The sequence below is a fragment of the Manacus vitellinus genome, unplaced genomic scaffold (genome assembly GCF_001715985.3).
Source record: "Manacus vitellinus isolate BGI_N305 unplaced genomic scaffold, ASM171598v3 scaffold_9_pilon, whole genome shotgun sequence".
Taxonomy (NCBI): Eukaryota; Metazoa; Chordata; class Aves; order Passeriformes; family Pipridae; genus Manacus; species Manacus vitellinus.
In genome coordinates, this window is record NW_021940917.1 from 9,678,343 (window position 1) to 9,703,124 (window position 24,782).

Sequence of the window (24,782 nt, forward strand, 5' to 3'; positions counted from 1 at the left end):
ACTACTATACTCACGGAGAGGACAGACAACGGAGACTTAGCCTCTCTCCAAGATAGCCTTCACAACGTCAAAGAAACAACAGAACCTCCAGGCTTCCTATTTCCTTCTAAAAATGAGAGTTTTGTCAATTTTCTATTTTTCCTCTATACCTGACAAATAAAGTGTACAGGCACCATCAACTCTAAATTCTGACTTAGGGGAGCTTTCGCTACTTGACAAAGAAAAGAGTGATTTTCAGTAAAACTCCATCAACAGCCTCAAAATCCTCAAGCAGCACATCTCATCAATGTCTTGTAAGCTGTTGCAATTGTAACATAAATAAGATCTCAAAAGACCTCGGTTTCTTTTCTTCTCAAAACATGCATAAGAGCAGCAGTTTCACTGCACCGACTTTACAACAGGTCATTGTTAGCTTCTTTTAAAATATTTTCTCTCTTCTTAATCCTGAAATGCTGCCACTTTTCCATAGTGAAGGTAGAGAAGAATTTACAGTTCATGGAGACTTTAAGGAATACTATCTAAACCAAAACCAGAGGTAGGTTTAGAATCCTGTTTGCCACACAAAAAGGAGAGAAAATGAACAATTTTACTATGAAGGATCATAAAGCAGAAGGAAAAAACTAAGAAACTCCCTCCCTGAAGTCTGTCCAGCCTTTAGCTAGCTCTGTGTACTCCAGGTAGAACACAAATGTCAGAAAAAGCTTAACCCACAAAATTCAATGAGCATTTAATACATAATGAGAGATGAGGGAGGAAATATGCCTGCAGTCATTTTTCATCAGTTCTCCAAGAAATAGAAAACAAACATTAGTAAAAAATTCCTAAGCCCATGGCCATTTCATATGTCCCCTTCTACACCTATCTGTATTTTCATTACTTGTATTTCACTGATCCCTCAATTTGGCTAGGAAAAGGACAGTTCTTAGGCAAACACCTTGCTTCTCTACCTCCCAAGCATGATGTTCACAATGATAAAGACTTTCTGCCAATGGTTAGGCTCATAAAAGCTCATCCCAGCTGAAAACAGGTTGTACTGTACAAAAGGACTGTCCCCCCACTCCCAACCTGCCGCCTCCTCTTCAGCAATAATAAAGTACAGAGGGAACTATGCTTTCACAGCAGTGCTAAAACAAGCAGACTCCATTCAAGAAAACAAAGGTGGCTCCTAACTTAATACCCGTGTGAGTTCAGGGTGCAGGCCTGTGTTTTCAAGATCTGCAAACAAAGGGAACAGGATCCTCAAATGAACTTCGCTAAAAGACATTACGACACAAAATGAAATGCCTTTTTAAACAGAAAGTCTGAAACACAAAAGCTCAAGATTTGCTTCTTACTAATGAGATTTTGATTGCTTGCTGCACTACAAAGCGTTGAAAAAAAATACAGAAATTTAGAAGCAGATTCACACATGTCATTCCTAACCACCGGAGCTACAGGTGGTGTAGGCAAATACTCTGTGTGGTACCTTCTCTTGACAGACACTGAATACATCCAGAGAACTGCAAACCAGGGAAACATGTTAGGTCAGTATCTAAAATTTGTAAAATGAAAATTATAAATTTTCTTGTCCTCTGTGAAGCAACACATCCTGACTATAAAACATACTGTTCTCTGAAATTCCATGATTAAGCATCATGCCTTGTCGATCAGCTGTCTGATACCACAGAAAAGAGGAACCATGCAGTTTTGTCATTACTTGGAGTACTTAGGAGAAATTTTTGTGTATCACAGAAACATCATCTTGAAGGAACTGCTTTCGGAAAATCCATTACAAATCCAGTGACAAAAATTGTTACCCTTATTCCTCCCTGTTTTTTTTTGCACAGTACACTGTGATCTACAAGTTTGCACTGATACAGCAATGCCAACAACTTCTGTATCACTGAGTATCTCATCTGGGTCCACAAATATGCAGTGCCTCTGCTACATTAAGGTTCTGGGAATGAAAGGCAATTGAGTTTTCACAAGCTCTGGCTGTCTCCTGGGTCAGACAATACCAGGTGTCCTGCACTGTTGCCTTCTTCCAGCTTTGCTTTCCTGTACAGTTACCAGAGCACCCTTTGGTACCACTTTGGCTTGACTTCACAGACTTCAAGTTTCTGGATTACATATTTCTGGTGGTGATACTGTATGACCTTAAGCTATTAAATGTGTTTTAGCTGAGTAAAGCTTAAGAACTACAGAGCTATAGCTTCTTGCCCACTTGGAAGCTCTTCATAAGAATGAATAAATTCACTGTGAAAATGGATTTGCGAGGTTTTACTGAGGGGTTGTGGAAGTCTGGAAGGGGAGTGCCAAAAACAAGTGACAAGCTCAGTGTTTCCTGTGCTGGTTGTATCATCACCCCCCCTGAAAACAGCTACTGCCAGTAAAGCCAGACATTTCTTGAGTTTAAAACTTCACTGTCTAGAAAAGCAGAGTGGAATTTGCTAACATATGAAACAGTTCAGACACAACAATAGGAAATCTCTACCTTACAAATATTGAAATAAAACCAAACCAAAACCAAAACCAAAATGCAGAGTAAAACATACTTGAGGTCTCTGCCCTTTCACACTAGCAAGAGTGAATATTGCAAAAGTTACAATCAGCCCTAAGAAAATGAACAGATTTTTCTGTTCAAGAATGAAGATCAAGGACAGACTGAAGGTGCAATGAAACTGAGCTACTCATTCACATCTGCAGAACAAACTGAGATCCTCATAGGAAACAAGATGAATTTTTCATTGTCACTGTTAAGCTAGCACACTATACAGAGGCAAATGATTTTTTGTATGCATCAAGACACGAAAGAGCTACTCAGAGTAAAAAGTGCTTATATAAACAATACCTCAACCCCAAAACACAGCACACATATGTGCCCAAATCTCAACTGGAAATCAAACCTTATCCAGAAACATTTTTGCATCAAATTCCTGTCCCTGGAGAGAAATTATCTAGTAATTTCTTTGCAGTAATCAATAGCTAGTTCACTTTGACGTAAAATGTCAATTCTTTGCAGATACTGTTTAAGAGATCAGGACTTTTCTTTCACAGACAGAGTAGGTTAATCCAATAGCATCGATTTCTATCCATGCCATTTCTGCTCTCATAACTTCCACTTTTGGTGAAGTACTGCACTGTTTGAGCACAAACATTTCCAGAGCAATTATTAAAATAAAAAAGGATCATTTTCCAGCCTGACACAATAGATGAACAATAAAGAAACCAGCAAAACAAAATATCATTATGGCTTAGAAAGGAGGGAGGAGAAAGTGAGAGAGACTTGCAAAAAGGATAACGCAGTTTTAAATGTTTCACTGTCACCAAAAAATGACTTAATAATAAATAAACTGGCAACTACAATGGGCAGTTGAGTTGGTTGGCCCAAAACCCAGAATCAGTTGGTACTAAGCACTCTCTCCTGCCATCACTGTTTGGCTGTACGGTAGCACAATGAGATTTTGTAGTGGAGCTGCAGAAGCACTGGCAGAGCTGCATTTACAGGATGTCCTGTGCGATGGGGAAGGCTCACAAAAGGGTTATCAGCGAGACAGGCTGAGACAGCCTCCTGCACAGGCACTGAGAGAGAGCAGGAGAACAGCCCCCAGCCAGACCACTGGACAGCAAGTGACATCATTACCTGCCATTTGGTCTCCAGTGTGCTGCCTGACCCACCTCAAAATCTCTGGGGAGAGCAGGATAAAAGAACATGGATACCCCAGCAGACTAGACTACATGAATGGCATTCCCCTCTACAGGCTGTTGAAAAATATCCTCTTTTTATCCTGAACACATCATCTGTTTTCTGGCTTTTCTTTTTTTTTTTTTTTTTTTTTTTGGTGTGTGTTTGTTTGTTTGAGGTTTTTGTGTGTTTTGTGGGCATTTTTTTCTTTGTTTTATTTGTTTGTAACAGTCTGAGCACTCATGACTTTGACAACCCAAAAAGCAGAAGGACAAAAAAACTTTCCCAAGTTCAGATCAAACTCAGTCACTGAACATGTCAAAACAGGTACTGTCTACTACTGCTGACCCTTCAGAGCACCAATGCCCTAAACAATTGTCTTGGAAATTATTCAGTGCCACAAAGATGCACAATAGACTCAAAGATTTTATTACTGCAATGATTCCACATAAGTTATAGACCTACTTCTACATTTGTATGATGCCTGCTTTGATTGCAAGTTGCCAGCCAAAGCATACGTTGGGAATAAAATATAGTGCAACCAACTCTTTAGCCACTAACAGCATCAAAAGCAAGACAGCAGCATGTTTAGCTGTGTATCAGCTTGCAAACTGCTTTACTGAAACAGCAGCAGCTGGCCAGAGCACTCAGCTTTTATTTAAGCCAAATCAAAACAAAATAACAAACACGACCTTAGGAAATTTATCCTCAACTTGCCCAGGCTCCCAAAAAGTATCTTACAAAAAAATAAAAAATCCGGAATAAGGAATGTCACTTAAAGATCAAATTAAAATGCAGAAGTCCCAAAGTATATTAGTAATGCAAAAAACCCCCCCCAAACCCCAAAAACAAACAAACAAACAAACCAAACAAGACCCAAAGCCCCCAAAAGAAGAGGAAAGGAACTCATCTTTTGTACTTTCCCATCTGCCTTCCATCAACTCACATCTGTACACCTCAAAGAGTTTTTAAAAACTGCTCCACAGAAGTCTGTAGCTTCCTGAAGCTAAAAGAGACTTATAGTTTCCACTTTCAGGAGCGTAATACAGCTGTTAGTCTATCTTATGTAAGTGTCATGGTTTGGACTTTGTTTTCCCCCAGAGGCTAAGAAAAGTGGTAGACCCCAAGGGGTGGAAACCCCTGGAAGTTTTGAAGTTCTGCCCAATGGGCGCTCCTGCAAAAATGTCAACATTCCACAAGCTCACCAGAAGAGATGAGTTGTAGTTTTGGTTGTTGAGGAGAGGTGGCCATGTTGTAGAGCCACGAGGAAGGGGCTCTGAGCCCCTTGGGCCCTCTGGGCCCTCCCAGCCCCTGGCTGGGGGGCTGCGGGGACCTGGAACAGCATAAAGCTGGGCTGGGTGCCTGTAGTTATGCCGGGAGATGTTTTCTCCATGGGCACAGAGCAGCAGCCGGCACTGACCAGAGAAACGGTGGCAGAGAGCCAGAGATAAGAACCTGAACTGAAGGAGCAGCAGAAGCAACATGCAGCACCAGAGAAAGGACTCCTAGAAGGAGAGCCGGGAAAAAAGAGAGCCAGCAGGCTGAGAGACAGAGTTCTGGGGGTAAGACTGTACCAGCCCCCCAAAACTCCTTTGAGATCCCTCTGAGAAAAGAGGGAGATGGACTCCTATTAAGGAGAAGAGTTTTAGACATGCAGCACCAGAGAGAGAGAGGAGCTAAGAAGCTCAAAAGACGTCCCGGAGCTGGACCGGGACGGCCAGATGGAATGCAGGGGGAGTTGACCTTGGCTCCCCCCCCTTGCACTGCTGCCACGGTGGCAGCCTGAGAGACAGGGCACAGAGGCCCTGCAAGAAGGAGCTGAGTCTCCTGGAGATACCAGACCGTCACGAAGACCCCCCTGTGTCTTCATGATATGACGTGGTGATACGACCTTGTCTGGGGTTACGAAGCCCACGGAAGACCCCTTTGCCTGCATCAAGGGGGTCGAGGGAGCCTGGATACCTCCCTCGTGAGTGCTGGCAGAAAGCCAGCTATCAGCTGCTGCATGTGGAGAAGACAGACAGACTGCTGCCTCAGAAGATGCTGCTGTTTAAAGACTGGAAGGGATCTGTCCTTCTTTCCCTCCTGGACTTTTATTTGGAGGGGAGAAGAGATCTGATCATTGTAAATACATATGCCATGGTAGAGATAGTTTGTGATCGTGTGTATAATGTGATATGGTATTTATTTGTACAGTCATTGTAATATATTCCCTTTCCCCCACTTTGAGTCTGGTGTGTTTTGTCTGGAAAAACCCATCTCACATTAGGTTGAGATGTGGGAGGGGGAATGGAGCTAGGGGATTGGATTTTGGGGCTATCTCAAACCATGACAGTAAGGAAAAAAAGATGAACCTTTCAGCAATGATCCGAGGCTAGAGAGAAATCTATTTCTATATATATATAAAAACTGCCTTTGAATTCAGTAGGACTCTTCCATGATACAATGGTCAACAGAGGACCTCAAATCTATGCCGTTTGCATTCACAATGTAGCCTGTGCTTCAAAAAAAAAAAATTACATCAGTCAAACATCTTTGAATAGGAGCTTTGTGGCTAATCTGGGAAAGATGATTGTTCCAGCCTCAATAATTAATACTATGAGTAGTACAAGACTGCTGCTAAAGCTTTCCTTGACAGAATATAGCCTGTAAAATGTTCAGCAAAGAAGTGTCAGGTGGAGCCTCTTTCCCCAAGCTAAATAGTTTCATGAACTCTGTGCAGAGGCAGCGTTGTGTGAAACTGTCCCCCTTCCTCACTCTGAGATTAAGGAGACATTTTATCACCTTAATCATTTACCATGAACTAATGTACAAAAATAAAATAGTATCGCTGTGCAGCTGCACTTCCTCAGAGAAATCATCTTTTGTCAGCAGTGATATCTTCCCAGTCATCCCATCAGGGCAAGGTTAGAGCCCCTGCCCACACCCCCACATAAAGTGAAAGATCAATCTGAACATATAAAAAAAAAAAACAAAACACCTCTCTTCAGAGATTTTCAAGGAAAGAAAAAAAAAAAGATCAGTAGGTAGTATAATATCCTATAGCATTTATCTTGCAGGGAAATCTTTTCCATATGCCACTCTAATTTGCTTGTCACCATGGCTCATACCCCTTCTGAGGATGACAAAAGCAGACTGACCACAGGTATGCTCTGGGTACCACCACAGGGCAGACAGTTGAAGAGCCTGTAACTAACCTACGCATGTCTGCTGTTCTCCTTTACCTGCTCCGATGTTCAGCCCCAGAAGGGACCTTCAAATGTTCAACTGTGACCACCACTAATGATCTTTAGTGAGTAGATTATCCCAAAATTACAAGCTGTTAATTCTTTCAGGAATTGTTTTTGTCTTGGAGTTGTGTATCTTGTTGTTTTGGGTTTTTTTAGGGGGAGAGAAAGATGTCAAATTTTACTACTAATAGACAGTAGACATATTTTGAAAGGACAAACCCATAGTATTTAGCATTGTAACACGTGAAATCATGAACACACTCAGTCTAAGTCACATCAATTATGATATAAATTGGACTTACATCAGCAGCATCCCCCAGGTTTCCCCAGCAGCACAACAGGTTTCTTTGCATACTGATAAAATGAAATTTATCGAAACAAAGAAAAAAAGAGACACACACGTAATTTTCTATTCATATCTCAACTTTTTTTGCCAGAAATGTCACCACTGTGCTCCCCACAACTGAATCATGCTTCTTTCCCCTGTTAAACACAGCATACTTTTTCTCTAATCCTCATTGAGGCACTTGAAATCTTATTTTCCATCAGACCAAACTTCAGTTTATTTTATGTAGTCATCCTTTTAAAGAATCCTTTCTGCACTTCCCCGACTTAGGTCAGTTTGCACCATCCAGTGCAATTCTCTCACTTGCTCAACCTCATTTCCTGATTATTTCCATATTGTGTCTATTCCACACCCATCTCTTGGGGAGCATTTTCTTGCTGTTTTTTAAATGCAGAGTGATACCTCATCTTTTGAAGCCTTCTACTTCTCCGAAAAGCTGCTTCTGAGCTTTGTTTGGAAAGTTGAAAAAATTCTGCGTGGTTTCTTCAGTATCTTAATTTTCCTGCAGTTCACTCTTTAAAGTCAACATATCAGGTTGCCTTCCCGTTACTATTCGGCACCTCTAGACTTATTTCAGTTATTATCTACCATTACCTCCTAATGACTTCCATTAATGTTTGCCTATTAAGAATTGCTTAGAGATGATAATTCCTTTGCCACTCATTAAGGCTGGAGAACCTCTTCCCACTCTAACTGGGGGAAAGAGTGAGCATCTGCCTTAATGCAAGAGATGCTGGCTGGTAGATGCGTCTCTCTTCAGATGTATTAGGAGCTTCTTCAACAGAAAGATCAGGTCAGTGGAAAATAACCAAACCATATAGACACAAAAAATTGCTTTAAAACATCTCTGCTAACCATAGCACCATCTTCAAAAAACAACTGCAGCAGCAGGTCCACTGAGATTTTTCAACTGCTGAGTACAGGAACAACAACTTATTCCTGAAAATGAATTTCTAATTTCCCCATTTCAAATAAAAGCAACATGAACCAGGAAGACTCCAGAGTAATAGCTCATGCAATCATGTAATTTCAACATTACGTCACTGCTTTAAACTTTAAGAAAGAATCACCAGAAATTAAAAAGGAAAAATACAGCTAGACACCAAGTGCTGGAAAATAACGCCAATCTGCTAAGGCTTATGTAAACAAATTACTACAAAGTGGATGATCTCCAACACCATGACCACAGTGAAGCTGCTGTCATATGGCTACGTATTTAAAATACACACTTCTGTGGTACTGACTTCTATAGTACCAAATACTTCTAAAAGAAGTAATTTCAAAACAGTTTCTGAAACTGTTTTAAAATTGTTTGTTTCTACTGACAGACATGAAATTTGAAGAAGTTAAGTAAAAGGCAGAAAAGTCCAAAGTCACCATGGAGAGCTCGTAATTCAAAATGCACCATTAACTGTTGCCAGCATTGTGTATGCATATGTACATAAAAGAAGCAAGTATGGTGCATGCTTTTGTCCTCTTGCATTATTTAAGAGAAAAAGAAAAAAAGAGAGCAAGAAGCTGCTCATTAAAATTATTCTGAACACTGGGATTGCAAGAAGCATTTTTCACAACAGTAAGCCAAGACAGAGGCATTGTGTTGCAGTGGTAGTTGACAGAATTTAACTCCTAGTACATTCTCATCACTATTTTGCTAACTAATCAATATCATTAAAGAAGACAACAGTGGGCAAAGCCTCTTGTCTCATTTTCATTAATGACATAGACGAAGGGATAAAGTGCACCCTCAGCAAATTTACTGATGACACCAAGCTGTCATGCAGTTGACACACCTGAAGGATGGGATGCCATCCAGAGAGACCTGGACAAGCTCAAGGAGTGGGCCCATGGGAATCCCATAAGATTTAAAAAGACCAAGTGCAAGGTGCTGTACCTAAGTCAGGGCAACCCCTGGTATCAATACAGGCTGGGGGACGAACAGATCAAGAGCGGCCCTGCCAAGAAGGACTTGGGGGTGTTGATGGATGAGAGGCTGGACATGAGCTGGCAATGTGCATTTGCAGTTCAGAAAGCCAATTCTATGCTGGGCTGCATCAAAAGCAGTGTGGTCAGCAGGCTGAGGTGATTCTGCCCCTCCACTCTGGTGAGACCCCACCTGTAGCATTGCATCCAGCTCTGGGGCTCCCAGCTCAGGAAGGACATTGACCTGTTGGAGCAAGACCAGAGGAGGGCCACCAAAATGATTAGTGGGATGGAGTACCTCTCCTATGGGGAAAGGTTAAGAGAATTGTTCAGTCTGGAAAAGAGAAAGCTTTGGGGTGACTTAATTGAGGCCTTCCAGTACTTGAAGGGAACCAACAAGAAAGATGGAGACGGACTTTTTACAAGAGCATATAGTGACAGAAAGTGGAATGGCTTCAAACTGAAAGAGCACAGGTTTAGATTAGATGTTAGGAAGAAATTCTTTACTGTGAGGGTGGTTGCCCAGAGAAGTTGTGGGTGCCCCATCCCTGGAAGCGTTTAAGGCTAGTTTGGATGGAGCTCTGAGCAACGTGGTCTAGGGAAAGGTGTCTCTGTCCATGGCAGGGGGCTTGGAACTAAATAAGCTTGAAGGTCTCTTCCAACCATTCTATGATTATGATTCTATCAAGGTATAAATCACCCCGTAAGGTATCAGGATGCTTTTCTCCAGCTATTACTTGTCAGCAGGAAAAGCAACAAGAACTTGTCTGTCAACAACTTACAAATAGACTTTTAATATTTGTTTCCAAGAAGAAATAACAAAGTGATACAATACTTCCATAACTCAGCAACACAGACTCCATTTTTCAACCCTACCTTTTGTTTAGAACTCAGAAAAGCAGTAGTATGCTGGCATTCTTCTGCGACAAGTTTGTATTTAAACATTCAGGCCATATCCTTTCACTAGATTTAAAGAAAAACATCTGGATGATAACAAAATGTCACAATTCTCTAAGCAGCATTGAGGGGGGGCAGCCCTAAAGCAAATACTTCCTTCTCCCTCCAGCATCCACAAAGCAGATGTTCATCTTCAGGCAGAATGAACCACCACAAAATACAATAATCTGGAAATGCTGAAGCCAAGGAGGTCCACAATTAAGCTTGCCAAACCCCAAATCACAAATGTACTACCCCAATATCTACATGCACCATGACCAATGGTGCACAAACAGGAGTTTAATTTAGTTTATTTGAAATAGAAATTTGCCAGCCATTCCCCCCACTCCTGCCAAAAATACACTAAAGACTGCAATGCAATAGCTTGACATGGTTCAGGCCAGCACCAGTGCAGACACAGTAATTGTTTATCAACCCCTCGAACCAGAAGTAACAGTCATGCTTCTTCAGAAATATTTATGGAACATCTGCATTGTTTCAACTGACTGTTCCCTGGGCAATTTCTGCAGTGCTGTATTTTGCATAGTTAACCTGAATGAAGTTTGAAAGAACTTAGAATTGACAATAAGAAAGAATTATCTTAACAACAGGGTTTAAATTCCCTATTCTCACATCACTGCTTTTTCCCAAGGCCACAAACAAACTTATCTGATGGACAGCAGTGACCCAGAAATAAGTTCTTACCTTTGATCTTGTCATGATTGAGGGGGAGCAAACCCAGTAGCTCAAGATAACAAAAATCCTAATGCTGACAAATGAAAGGGAATTACTTCTTGCCCATCATGCAAGTCTCTGGTGTGCTCAGAACAATACGGACAGAATTTCTTTGTGTGTGTGTGTGTGTGTGTGTGTGTGTCCATGCTGTAAAATCAGGGCTGGTTACTAGTTTCTTGGCAGAGGTTGATAGGGCTTCCTGCTCCTCACAGTCTGCATCATATTCCCCACTGCCTACAGCATCTCAACTCAACCAGTTGGACATTTTGTGGAACAGCTAGTATGGATGATCAGGAAGTAGCACACTCTCTGAAATATTCTGGAAATAGCTGAAGCTGTCAGGGATGCTTAGTAGAGAACTGCAGTAGATTACTGGGTTTTGGCCTCAGGTAGCTCATGCTGATCATTCCATGAATTCAAGATTTATAAACGCAAAGCAGTACTGAAATATGCCCTGAAAGGAGACAGATGAAGAAAACATCAAGACTTCATCACCTTTCCCTTTGACCCTTCCCCTTTCAATTATCAAGTGAAGTTTAAAGCAACTTAGGCTGCTGCCTATCTCAATAAGCAGGTAAACACAGAGGATTAGCACATAGCTTGACTAATTCACTTTAAGAATTGACTTGGATTAACTCTGAGTTGTGTTTAGCAGACTAGCTTTTAGTGCGTACAAGAAGTCACATGAATTAAGTAGGCTGTTGTAAATTCACACCATACTTCAGTGATTATTCAACTTCCCTGACTGAGTTCTCAACATATACAATGCTGAACAGAAACAACAAATATTTCAATCAGAATATTTGAAAGATGGTACAAATTCATGGGGAAAACAAAAAGCCAGGAGGCAGAATACAGTTGATCCAAAACCAGAACAAAATCAAAAGAAACTGTCTTCTAACACAAATGATGACAGAAAGTTTAGTGTCCAAGCACTATCTAGTCTGTCTCACCACTTTTCAGATGCACGTTTCTTGCACCTCTTTTAAAGAGTTAAGAAAGGAGAAAAAGCAGTCCTATCGGACAAAAGTGCAACTGGGATTTTCTTAAAGAAAAAAAGGAAAATCAAAACTAAATAGTAGTTTGCCTCAAGCTCTCCCCTTGGAACTTTGTGCACATTAGCATGGATACAAACATTAAACATACACACACTTCAAAGCCTCCTTAAGACAGTTTGTAACAAAAGCATAAGCCATAAAGCATTACTTGAGAACCACTAAGATCTTTCTTTGTGACCACACAAATAAACGAAAACCTTCAAGGGATCCAGGCCACAAAAAGAGAACGTACTGAAATCCACATACAAAACAGACTTTTTAGGCATCCCATAATTGCACACACCAGCTGTGTCCATGACACCAACGCTTGAGGTCCATGCACAGCTACTCTCATCCCTGACAAGGCCCACTTAGGCATGCTGGGTCTGATTTTCACTCTCCCACCAGTGAACAGCCTCTCTTAGGTCTGCTGACCTTATACTTCCCTTCTACTCTGCTCTTGGGAGATCCCAGCCAGAGTACTACGCCCAGCTCTGGAACCCCCAACATAAGAGAGATACAGACCGCTGGAGTAAGTCCAGAGGAGGGCTACAGAAATGAACAGAGGGCTGGAACACCTCTCCTGTGAAGACAGGCAGAGAGAGCTCGGGCTGTTCAGCCTGAAGAAGCGAAGGCTCTGGGAAGACCTTATAGCACCTTCCAGTACCTAAAGAGGGTGTTTAAAAAAGATAGAAAAGGACTTTGTAGAAGGGTATGTAGAGGCAGGTCAAGGGGTAATTGACCCTGAAAAAGGGTGCATTTAGATTACATAATAGGAATAAATTCTGTATTGTGAGGGTAGTGAGGCACTGGAACAGGCTGCCCAGAGAAGCTGTAGATGACCCATGCCTGGAATTGTTTAAGGTTATGTGGCATGGTGCTTTGAGCAACCTGGTCTAGTGGAAGGTGTTCCTGTCTGTGGCAGGGGTCTGGGAACTAGATGATCCTTAAGGTCCCTTCCAACCCATACCATTCTATGATTCCATACAAAAATGCATAATAGCAGACTGGCAGAACTGACAGTGTTTTGGAGAAACCCAATGCCTACTACTTGGTCAGCTGCTGCCTTGAGTCCTGCAGCAGCCTTCTTTCAAGGATATTCCACTCAAACCAACAGACAACAGTGACAGCCAGGAGGAAGAGTAAAGCATTAAAACTTATCAAATCCTCCAAGTTTCCCAGTACAGCTTTACTGGCGTCCCCCTCTAGTGGAGATACAACTTATATCAGCAGGAGACCCCACTTGCAGGGTCTTGAGGGGAAAAAGGTAATCAAACCACAAGAGGAACAGTCAGAGGGACATACAGGGCACAGAATGACTTCTGCATAATTGTGGGAGGCAGATGCACAGCAGCTTCACATTTGAATTTGTAACCAACCAAGAAACATCACCTTATCTTGGTAGCTCTGAGGAAAGTCAACATTTTCTCTCCCTCCTTTTCTACATGCCTGGCAATGATGAAACACAAAGGAGCAGGGTGCAGCTTCATTGTCAAAGCCTTTCCTGCAGTTCTGTGCTACTCTTCTGAAGGAAAAAGTGACTGTTTTCCCACAAAAATTATACTAAGGGTCTCTTCACAGAATCTTCATAGCATACTAAAAACAATTTAGAGAGAAGAACTGAAAAAGTTGTAAACAAGTCTCTCAAACAGAAATTTATCATTAAAATCTGGGCAACCAGCTTCTGTTTGTAAGAAATTTTGTGGAGGAGATGCTGAGGACGGAAATATGCAGGATCACAGCAGAAGTGTTTGTTCAGGCATATTAGTTTTAAGGCATTTATGCGTTCTACAATCATGTAATTCCCACCTGTCATCAGGTTGTCATCAGCTTGCACATCTACCCCTGAATTTTTTCCTTTAGGCTGAACCTCTTAGTATGCTTTTGCATGTGAAACTTAAGCAACCCATGGCAGGGAACAGAAAACACACTGTACTTCTTGGAGAACCAGGCACTAAGCTATACTATTTCTATCAACTATTTGCAAAATTGCAATAATTCTAGAGACCTATTTTAAGTCTATTCACTAAATACCAGAATTGTTTTGATCACAGCAATACCCTGAAGTTTCAGTCAGCTTCCAGTCCCACTTGCACTGGGTATTTGAAATAGGGCACTGTAAGTGCTATAAACAAGAAGCTAAAAGACTAGGGGAGCAAACAGATTAATTCAGAAAAATCTTCTCTAGCTTACAAAAAGTTTCTGTGCAGGGAAATACACTGCTTTGCGGTAAAGTTTCCAGTACTTTCCTCCAAAGCAAAATGATCCTGATGTGTTGTTAGCCATACTGGGACAGCTTTCAGAGCCCCATGCAGAAACCATGCTCAGGACATGTCAAAGGCACCCTGGCTCATTTGCACAGAATTGCTCTCCATGTCTGTCACATTTTGGGGAGCACAGAAAGGAAAAGGAAAGACATTTATTATGGTATCTTTCAAGTACAAGTCACATTCAGGACAATACTCCTTGAATGTTGGGTACCTATCCAGACATCCATTTTCCTGAAGTTGTTTGTTTGCCCCACTGCAAGATCTCAGGAAAACAATTGGTGAATCCCATTTCCTTGACAAGAGGAACAGGGAGAAGTGACCTGTTGAAGCATTGGACTTGTGTCTGCAAGAGACAAGTAAACAGACGGACGTGTGGATAGAAACCACTGAACATCCCAATGAATCCTTAAACTGAAGGCCAAGGCTTTGCTCCTTGACTGAATCTAATGATTATGTGGATGGCTAACATATGCTTAAATGTTACAATCCTAAACATTCACTGGTCAGATTACGTGACCAATACATCTGTTCTTGAACAAGCAGCAGTCACAAGTATCGAGGCCATGTTACTGAGAACACAGCTGTGCTGGGCAGGGCACGTCTCCAGGTTGAAGGACCACCACCTCCCTAAGATCCTGCTTTATGGTGAACTTGCCACCGGCTGCCACAAGAGAGGAGTCCCGAAGAGAAGATAAAAGGACTCCCTGAAACAACATCTCAGCCTTGGTCATATTGATCACCATAAATGGTCTACTCTGGCCTCCAATCGAAGGTCTGGAGACACACCATCTATAACGCTGCTGATGCCTTTGACAAAGCACGCAGGATCATTCTTGAGGAGAAAAGACAACACAGAAAGAATCGTGTCTTGCAGAATATACCACCTAAGGAGTCTTTCTGCTGTGCCTTTTGCAACCGGACGTGTCTATCTTGTATTGGCCTTTTCAGCCACCAACGCGCCTGTAACAAACGTGGGTAGAGCCCTTCCCAAATCTTCATTCGTGAAGCCTAGTCATGATGAAATATGACTCCTAGTACATGTTGGGTGTTACTGTAGCATATAGGACAACGCTGTCTTACTACCCTGGGTAGTTTGTCCTAACAAGACAGGAATGCCTGGGGACATTCTCAGCATGGACAAAGGGAACATTCAAGTTATTCTCCTGTACCAAAAATTTGCCAATTAGACACTTCAGCAGAGCTGTGTACTCATTTGCAAAGACTTTTTCCAAGTGCAATAGTCAATGACATGCAATATAGTATTAATACAAAATATACCATGCTTCACGCTCCTTTGGAATTGACAAGTTTATCATTATTAATCTGAATCTATTCTGGTCTATCTCACATTTCCCTACAATTTCCCAAATGGTTTTGTACTTCAATAATTAGTTTGCTACGTTTAAAACTAGAAAGCAATTATAGAAATGTACTACAAAGTTTAATCCTGTGAGCATGACCTGAGGCAAAGTAGCCAAATTTCCCCTTTATATCACACATTACAGCTTCACTACTACATGAAAGCAACACCTATCTACTGCAACTCATCTCACAACTATAAATATCTTGTAAAGCTACTGATCCAGTCTCTACAGGGAATCACTGAAAACACACCTGTCACAATAGGCATGGAAATAGCAACTAAATTATGCACAAAAAGTTCACATTTTCTTCTACTAGCAGAAAGAGCTCAGAAGTGTCCAGATAGAACAGGGAACACACATACACACCCACCAGCCTTTGCTACTACTTCATGTTCGGTTACAAGTAACTGTGAAAGTGGTTAATAACATAAAGACAAAACCTTGAAACCTCTAGGACCCAGGAAGTGAGGTCACTGCTGCAGTAAGAGATTGGAAAAAATACAGTAACCACAGGAAAACAGATTCCACCAAGAACATCAGTGAGCACCTGACGCAGGCACGCGATCCAGAAAAATGCTGTGTCTTGACCATGACAGTGACTACCACATTTCCTCCCAGTACAAAGCATTTTCTTTAAGGGGCAAGGTGACCTTCTACTGACAGAGCCACTGGTTTGAGGTACTAATCTACATCCCTCCACTAAGGTCTCCTGCCATCAGCTAGCCAGTCAAGGGTCAGCAGCTGCAGCTGCTGCCACTGCTTGACAATTTGCTTCTCCTTGCCCCAAAGCAGCTGGAGAGTGGAGGTGTTCACCACGTGCTGGGCCTCTGGTCTGTGGGCTGAAGGGACAGGGACTCTTGCACAGGTGGTGTCCCCAGGGCCAGGATCAGCCCTTCCACCTCACTTGGTGGATTTGGAAATGGGCAGCAAACAAACACGGGCTTTCTTCTGCACCAGCATCCTGGCTGTGGACACCCACAGCCTGGCTAGGGCAGGGATCGTGGAGGCACACCACCCTTCACACACTGCAGCTACATAATGCCATCCCAGTTCCCTCGCTCTGTCACCAGTGGCAGCTCAAGGCTTCAGGACACTGTCCTGCAGGTCTGACAACCACAACAGGTCAAAAGCAGACTGCATTATCAATGACTAAACATTTAGCGAAATCCAGTGGCTACAGACTCTTTATCAAAACCTCTTTGCACCAGACAAAACAACACTTGCCATACTTGCAAGTTGTGTAGCTGTTTCCTCCTGAGAGTTTATCAGTCTTTCTCCTTTCCTGCAAACACAATCCAAAGTATAACCACCTAACAAATAGGTGCGACCTGTACAGCATCTCCCTTGACTGCTCAGATACCAGTATGTCTTTGTTGGAGTTTATGTTAAGCCCACTTCTCTTAAATATCACTTTCCTATTCAAAGAAGATACAAATTTCTCTATGCAGTAAGCATTTAATACTCATCCAAGTTTTTTGTTTTTCAATAATTTAAGCTGCAGCTAACTTCTTCACAATAAAGTGATACTGCTCTAGTTATAAATATATCTTTCCATCCAGGTGAAAAAAAAATCATCAACAAGTGGCCAAAGACTGTCTAAGAAAAATTAATGCTCCCATAAGTAATGTACCAGCACCATTTCATATTTGACATACACATCCCAAAAAGAGGGGGGGAGGGAGGGAAAAGGGTCTTACAATGAAAAAGAGCATGCATTTCCTTTGCCAGACTTTTACCACTCAAAAGCTTCAGGATTTTGTGCAGAAAGATCTTGCCTTTGATGTCAATCCAACGTTTTTTTGCTTGCTCCTGCAAGCACTGCAGTATGCAATACATTTCCTAGTAGAAGACAAGAACCAATATACTGCATAGAGTGCCTCTGAAATTCACCCTACTCAGAAGGTCACTGTGGCATGTAAATTCCTACACAAAAGGCTAAATGGTCTGTAATACAACAGCATGAGGCTTACACAGAATTGAAATTCATCATATATGACTATCAAACTCACTGGAATTTTCTACAGTAGCTTCAACAATCCCCTTCAGGAGGCGTTCATCTCTTAGTCACAGTCAGAAGCAAAAGCAGAAAGATAATATTAGGTTCACATACTTGGCACATTTGTATTTTTAAAGAGAAAGGGAAAGCACCTCTAAATTGTATCTAGAGTATGCCACATGGAAGCCAAAAAAACGCCCTCAAAAAAACAAAGCAGTTCCAACCTCTCAAGTTACAACAATCTAAAGTAAAGATAATGCAGCTGGTACAGAAGTGTATATACAGTTGTCACCAATACAGTACCTGTGCTCCCAAAATACATTTCCTTCTAAAAGAGATCCAGCCTTCCCACTTTTGCAACTGAAGGCATTTCTCATGCCACCGATCCACGCTATTTACCACTATCTCGGCAGAGCCCACATTGCAATATGTGAGTGGGAAACAGCAAGGCACAACACTTTCCTCCTGTTTCCAGAGCAGGAACGACAGCCAGGTCTTAATCCACTCCAAAGTGCACCAGCACCGATCTTCAAGGCGTTTGGAAAGCAGAACACTCTCCACACACCCCAGCCCAGGACCCTTCCGGGCTATTCATCCTGGAAGTAGCTAGAGGAGGAGGGATGTGGTTCCCCTTCTCCGGCTGTGCTTCTGGCAAGGGTAGGCATGCCTTACCCACACCCCTTCAACCGCAGCAGCCACACAAGTTTGTGGCTGTTTTTGTCTGCCAAAAGCAGAGGGGGAAGATTTGCTTTCTTTTTAAGAAGAAATGCTTCTTTGCCCTGGGGTAAGAGCGCCAGTGTTCCCCTCCCTGTGTGCACTAACATAACTGCCTACAAGATTTGGGTCAAGAAGGAGGCAGATCCACTAGGATGTAGATAAAGAACTGAGAAAAACATGTTTAACAAATTCCTGCAGGTTGTCCCTGTCAGGAAATTCTGGACACCTTGCACTGATCCAAGCAAGGCTACTGCTCCTCTGTATAGAAATATAATGTCTTTACCACCTCAAAAGGTCTCTGTCAAAAGCTCATTAGAGAAACCCAATGATCATGGGGTTGCCATGTGGAACTGGGACACACATATACTATCCAAAACAGCACCAGCACATAGGCTCTTTTCCTTACTGGTGCTCAACATTGCACAAATAGAAACTATGTTTTCAAGAAGAAGAGATACTAGTCATTAAAAAATGAAATTTGATCCTAAAGTGCAACCTTCAGCCAAACAATGACCAAGATTTTGCAAGCCAAGTGTACTGTTAATCTGTCTGGAAATATGGGAACAGTGTCAGGCAGTCAATGGATGAGAGAAGGAAGGGTTTGGATGCACAAACATAGGTACTTATCAGAAATCTCATTTACCTTCAATAAAAATCAAAACAAGGTACCAGATGTTCAGATGTTCACTGCCATTTGTTTCAGTGTGTCAATGAAGGTGCAAGAACATACAGGTGATGCTTCTACTTGTTTTAAAGGAACTAAGCTTGAAATATAAATGAAGAAACCCAAAACTTAAATTCCCTGAAATGTAAGCAGAACAGCAGCTCTTATGCCTTTGATAGAGCTTTCCTCTGCCCTGGAAACAATTTTGTATTTCTGCAAAAGCAACACATCAGACTTGCACCTGATCCAAAGTCATTCAGTGCCAATACACATTTTACCATTGACATCTATAGGCCATGGATGAAACCCTAAGCTTCTGTGTTAGCTATGAAGAAAAGCACCTGAGAGGAAAACACGAGACGTGTAAGATCAGCCCTAATGGTGCACTACTGAGGACTAACCCCTTTCTACAGTAACACCTTGTGACAAATGGGAAAGAAAAGTCAAAACCACACACTGGATGCCAGTTTAAGCCACTGCTGGCTCAAGTCCCTCATGATCATGTATTTCTCTTCCTTCAAATTATCAAAAATCCTAAAGCCACAAATGAGGACCTTTTGTAAAGGGGGACACAGGAAGATGGAAAAGAAAAAAAAAAGGAAAAAAGAGTGTTTTCATAATGCCTTCATTTTTGTTTATTTTTTTTACAACCACATTGTTTACTTTCTTCAAAGTTTGTTTCCCTTTTTTCCCCACTACTAAACTGATAAAAAAATTAATAAAACCCATTGTGAAAGATGAAGCAGTGAAATGCATAACATATAAAGAACTAATCCACAAACTAAAGATGCTGATATTGATTGCTCTATCCTCCTTTCAGTAAAACAATTGTATGCATCTTTCCCCTAGCATTACTTGTAGCAGCTGCTGTTCAAATACACCATTTAGATGGATTTAAACTGAATTTAGACTGAATTTAAGTGTCTCTTAAATTGCATGCACTTTTCTTTCTGAAAGGGAGGAAATCCAACTAATGTAGCAAATTTCAATTTTGGGAGGCAAATGATAGTGGAAACGGTAACTGCCTCACAGTACAACCTCCTACCACTCTCAAATTCTTCCACATGTCCTTGGGCATCACCAAGACTATAAGCAATGGCTGTGAGAGAGTTCCCCATCCAGCCCTGTTGGCAAAAGAGCTGCACTCAGTTTTTTCTTGCATCCATATGATAAAAAAGCCAGATACACAGCAATTGGCACAGCAACAGTGCTCAGCAAGTGCTGGCAGGTCACCACATAGAGGTGCTCAAAGCCAGCTCTTCTGACATCTGGAGGAGGCAGCTCACCTCCAAGAGTTAGTGCTCAAACTGCTGGGTACTCAAAGAGAATATGGTGGTAGCATCCCAAAGGAATAAGCTGCTCAGAAGAAATACTTGCCTTTTGACTTAAACCTCTGAACATCAGAAGAAGCAAGCTCAGTATGGAGAGGCTACTGAGAAAGCACAAACTATTCATTAAGGTGTTATTAAGGGCTCGTCACAGTGATGTAAAAGTGAATCCCATTTAAGTACTACCTAAGTTTCTGCTCCAGAGCAAAACACTTTCTTCAACCCTCAGCTCTCTCCTGGATTCCCCACATAGTTTCACTGTGTGACAGTACAAGACCAAGTTGCAGATATTTTTCTTTTCTCTCATTTTTAAGCAGAGAAGGAATTATATTTTAGTTACAATCTGACAGAATTACTGATGAAAATCACAAGTATTTTTGTACACAGTGATAAGACTGGTACATGTGGAGTTCACATATTAAAGCTGCGTACACAGTGTAGCATCACTTTAATTTTGCATTTTCCATGTGTTTTGTCTCAAAAGCTTTTTAACCTTTCCACCCTCAATATTTGTTTTGAAGAGTGGAGGAATAGAAAGCAGACTCCAGCCAGTGTTTTCCTCTCTCCAACCAGCACTGTTCCTGCTAAGTTCTCAGAACAAGGCTTACAGCAGCCAACAGTCTAACTAGTGCAATCTGTATTAAGGAGTGATAAGGACAACACCGTACTGATCATGAAACAGTGCTTCTCAATATCCCTAAATTATTCCCTGGTTATTTGCACACAAAAGGGAAAACAACCACAGTTCATGTACAACTGCACAGGATGAGACAGTGTCAATCTATTCTGGAGCAAGACAGCTCCAATACAGCATTTGATTTTGTGTGGTTAATATTTAATAAAAAACAACAGTAAAACACAGGCCTATCAAGTTGCTTTGTAAGTCAGAGCACATATCAGTTAAGGAGAAACATGCAGCACGCCTATAGCCAGTAATAGTGAGCCGCAGGGCAAAGCTTCACTTATGCCTGGGCTCACACAATATCGCTTCAGTCCACTGCTGAAATTACCAGAAGTATTATTTTAGTGCTACAGTACACCCCATCCTTGCACGAGAGTAACAGGCTGCATGGCACACAGCCCTGGCTGCCAAACTGAAACATAACTCAGACCTGAGAGCGATTCCTTTTAGACAAAATGGTACACGCACCAAATCTGACTTAGCATGAAAAAGACTTTCTTTGAAAAGATAAGAGTTGCAGTAGTTTTTAGTGGTAAAAGGACTGCAGCTACCCCGATTCCTCCACAGTTTGGGAACACAATTTGCCTACATAGGCTCCCCCAGGTTATCCTATCTTGAAACTTGAAAAAAAAAAACCCAAACCAACGGAAACCTCCCCACTCCAAAAAAAACTCCCAAACCCACAACCCTCCCAACAGCCAAAAAAACCAACTAAAAAACCAACCCAAACCTACAGCAAATAAGGATAGGGAGAAAACAAAAGAAGAAAGAGAAGATTTGAGCAGCTTTTAACTTATTCATAGACAACTGAAATCATGAAGGTGTGAGCTTGTTCCAGAGAGAAATCCACAAGAAAATAAAATTTAAACATTCCAACATTTTTCTGATAACAAAAACTTTTCATATATTTCTTCAGGAAGTAGCTTTTTGAGATGGTTCCCGCTGTCTAGCTATTTAAAAAGAACATAGAGAAAGAAGCTAGAGGAAGAAACTTGGTCCCTCTGGTTCCACCTCTGTCTTCTCACTTCAGTTCGCTAACGGCTTTTGTCCTCTAGCTTCCCTCCTGCTCCCCACCCTCTCCGTCTTTCTCTAATACTCCATACCCTTGTGCTTGTCATTCATCTTCTCCCTGTCCTTTACCTTTGTAAACACCATGGACACATCAACACGGCTCCCATTAGACTTCAGCAGGCTCTTCGTCCGAAGGACTGAGGAAGTCAGGAGAAAGAGGTGGCAACCATTTTTTAACAAGGACTTTTTCCACCGCCTTAATCGGTATAAATCAATCCAAAGAGACTTCACAGAGGAGAGGGGGGAATAAATCAGGACAGACTCTAAGTAAGTACTGTTAGTGTCCCTTAATCAAACAAGCGCCCATCACTTAGTCCAGGCCAACCCCAGAGGCGTTAGTCCAGCAGCAATAGAAGCTTAACCCGACGCCAGCAGCTCACTCGAGCCCATCCCGAAGAAGCCCTTCGCTGGAGGGGCCCCAGCCAAGGCGCGCCGTCCCGCGCACCGCTGCGCGCCGCAGGAGTCGGACTGGGCTCAGGAACACGAAAGAAAAAAAAACCAAAGCGAGAGGAGGAGGAGGAGGAAGGAGGAAGAGGAGGGGGGAGAGCTCCGTGGGCGCGGAACCCTCGGGGAATGGGGGAGCGGGAACCTTTTCGCGGGCGGGGACGGCGGACCCCCCGCCCCCTCCGCTCCGCCCCCGGGCCCGCCGCGCCGCGCTTACCTGCGGGGTGCGCGGTTTGTATGGGGAAGCGACGCCGCCGCCGCGCCGGCGCGCCGGAACGGGCGGGACGGAGGAGGAGGAGGAAGAAGGGAAGGGTGCAGTGTGGGACGGGAGGGCGACAGAGCGGGGACGGGACGGGACGGGACGGGAGGGGACGGGCTCCCTCCGCCCCCCGCTCCGCCGCGCTCCTCGCCGGGCGGGAGGGCCCAGGTGGCCCGGCGTCCGCCCCGCCGAAACTTCCGCTCCCGGCTCCCGCAGGCGCCCCGGCCCCGCAGGCAGGGGGATCAGCGCCGGGAGGAGCGGAGGCGTCCCCGCTCTCCACCCACTCTCCGCGGCGGACCCTGAGCGTCGCGGAGGCTGCCTTGGGAGAGGGCCGTGGGGCTTCGGGGAGAGGCTGCGTGGCGGTGGCATGCAGGTGTTTCTGGAGCAGCCGCGTTTCTCGTCCCGTGAAAGTTTCGGATCCCTTTCCGATGTCGGCAAGAAACGTTTAGGAGCCCCAGTCATAGGAATAGTCAATGTGCAGGTTCACCAAACCCTTAACGTTGGAATCGGAGAGGGTTGTGCGACAGACAGTTTTCCAGATTTAGAAGAGGTTTTTTATATTTTTTATGCATTTTTATATTTTGTCATACAAAACCAGGTTCAAACTACTTCTTCCCCACCCTCCATCGTTTTTACTGTGAAATAGTCTGATTTCTTTGGATTGCAGGAGCATCTAGAGGTCACTTTGCATGTACTTGCATCAAGTGAAAAGACAACAAGCTGCACGGCACTTAACGCTCAGTGGCTGAAATGGCTAAGCTTTTCTAACCCCTGTAGAGAGATTTCTAGGGAGACTACCTACGGCTGTACAAGCCATCAATGCCTCCAGCAGCACAAAACCTGTAATGAAACACCAAGCCCACTTAAAGTACTCGTTGTGTTTCCCAGGAACCAGAAAGCGGCAGAGACAGTTTTCCTTAAGTCAGATCTTTGCCTGTGTACTGTCAACACAGTGATGACAGTGTTTTCTATAGCTACTGACAATATCTGCTGCATCACAGGTATTGTTACTAGAAAGATTTTCGGCATCGGTATGAGCAAATCTTTTGCTGCCATGCTGGTGAGGAGCTCTTTCTCTTTAGGAAGCTTTTTTTTTTTGTTGACCCCACACCACATCAGACCTTGTTTTTGTGCTCAGCACCGTAATTTAGCACTGAGACTACACTTCAACGTGCTGAAAAGACTTATAAGTATTCATCAGGCCATTAACTTTGGAAAATGCTTGATTTTATCTTCTACTTGTTCAAAACAAACTACCAAGTGTTTGCGAGAGGTGACCAAGAAGCCTGTTCTGTTAGAAGCTCTAATACCTGGTTTAGCATCCATACACTAAGTAAGGTGTCAGGTCTTAACATTTTTTCATCTATGCCTAGGCTACATCCAGATTGGACAACTGCAGGCTTGAAATAGTGTGCTCAAACTGCACGTGTCCTCCCCTGGTGGTAGAAATGGGATGACTTACATGAACCACCGAAAAGAGAGCAGGTCTTCAGAATGCAAAAATTATTCCTCCAGTGCTATGGAAACACTGCTTATGTAGCTTCATTATAAACCAGGTTTCATTCATCTTTGTGGGACAGAAACTCAGCCAAGTTGCCCAGATACCACTGCAAGTATCAAGATTAACTTAGCCATCAAAGCTTCAGACAAAGGGTGATCTGACAGGACTTACATCTCTGTGGTGAGACCTACAACCTCAAGCAAGTTCTTCAGGAGGAGAGTGCAGGTATGCAGATGCTTGATGGTAAGAGCTACTGCATCTGCAAATTGGAAATTGCCACTTTTTAGCATCCTTAAGGTTACTCAGAAATTGCTGCTTAGGGCCTTAGTAATTCTAGTTACTGACCCAAGAAGGAAAACAGCAAGGAAACAGCAAGAAAACAGCAAGGAAAGGCTGATTTGTGTATGAGATGGAATTATATGAAGGTAAAATGATGACACATATTTTAAAGAAAATATTTCTGAGTCAACTTTCAGTGAACAGAAGAAGGTAAAGCAGCAATGCTTCTTCAGTTCTTTTGTTTTCTGTTAGTGACTTTAGACATGCTTGCTCAGCCCTGAAACAGTGACTTATCATTTATTCAAGGGTACTGTGATTAATTCTCAGTGAACCACTCTT

At 42.7% G+C, this 24,782-nt stretch overlaps 1 protein-coding gene across 1 annotated transcript in view; it reads right to left on the bottom strand.

The window, feature by feature from the left end:
• Positions 1-22,431, bottom strand: part of LPAR1 (lysophosphatidic acid receptor 1) — a 70,874-nt gene extending 48,443 nt beyond the window's left edge. Inside the window, exon 1 of the mRNA XM_008923264.2 lies at positions 22,030-22,431. The gene's annotated coding sequence lies outside the window, so the exon portion shown is untranslated. The remainder of the gene's footprint in view (positions 1-22,029) is intronic.
• Positions 22,432-24,782: the final 2,351 nt, after the last annotated feature.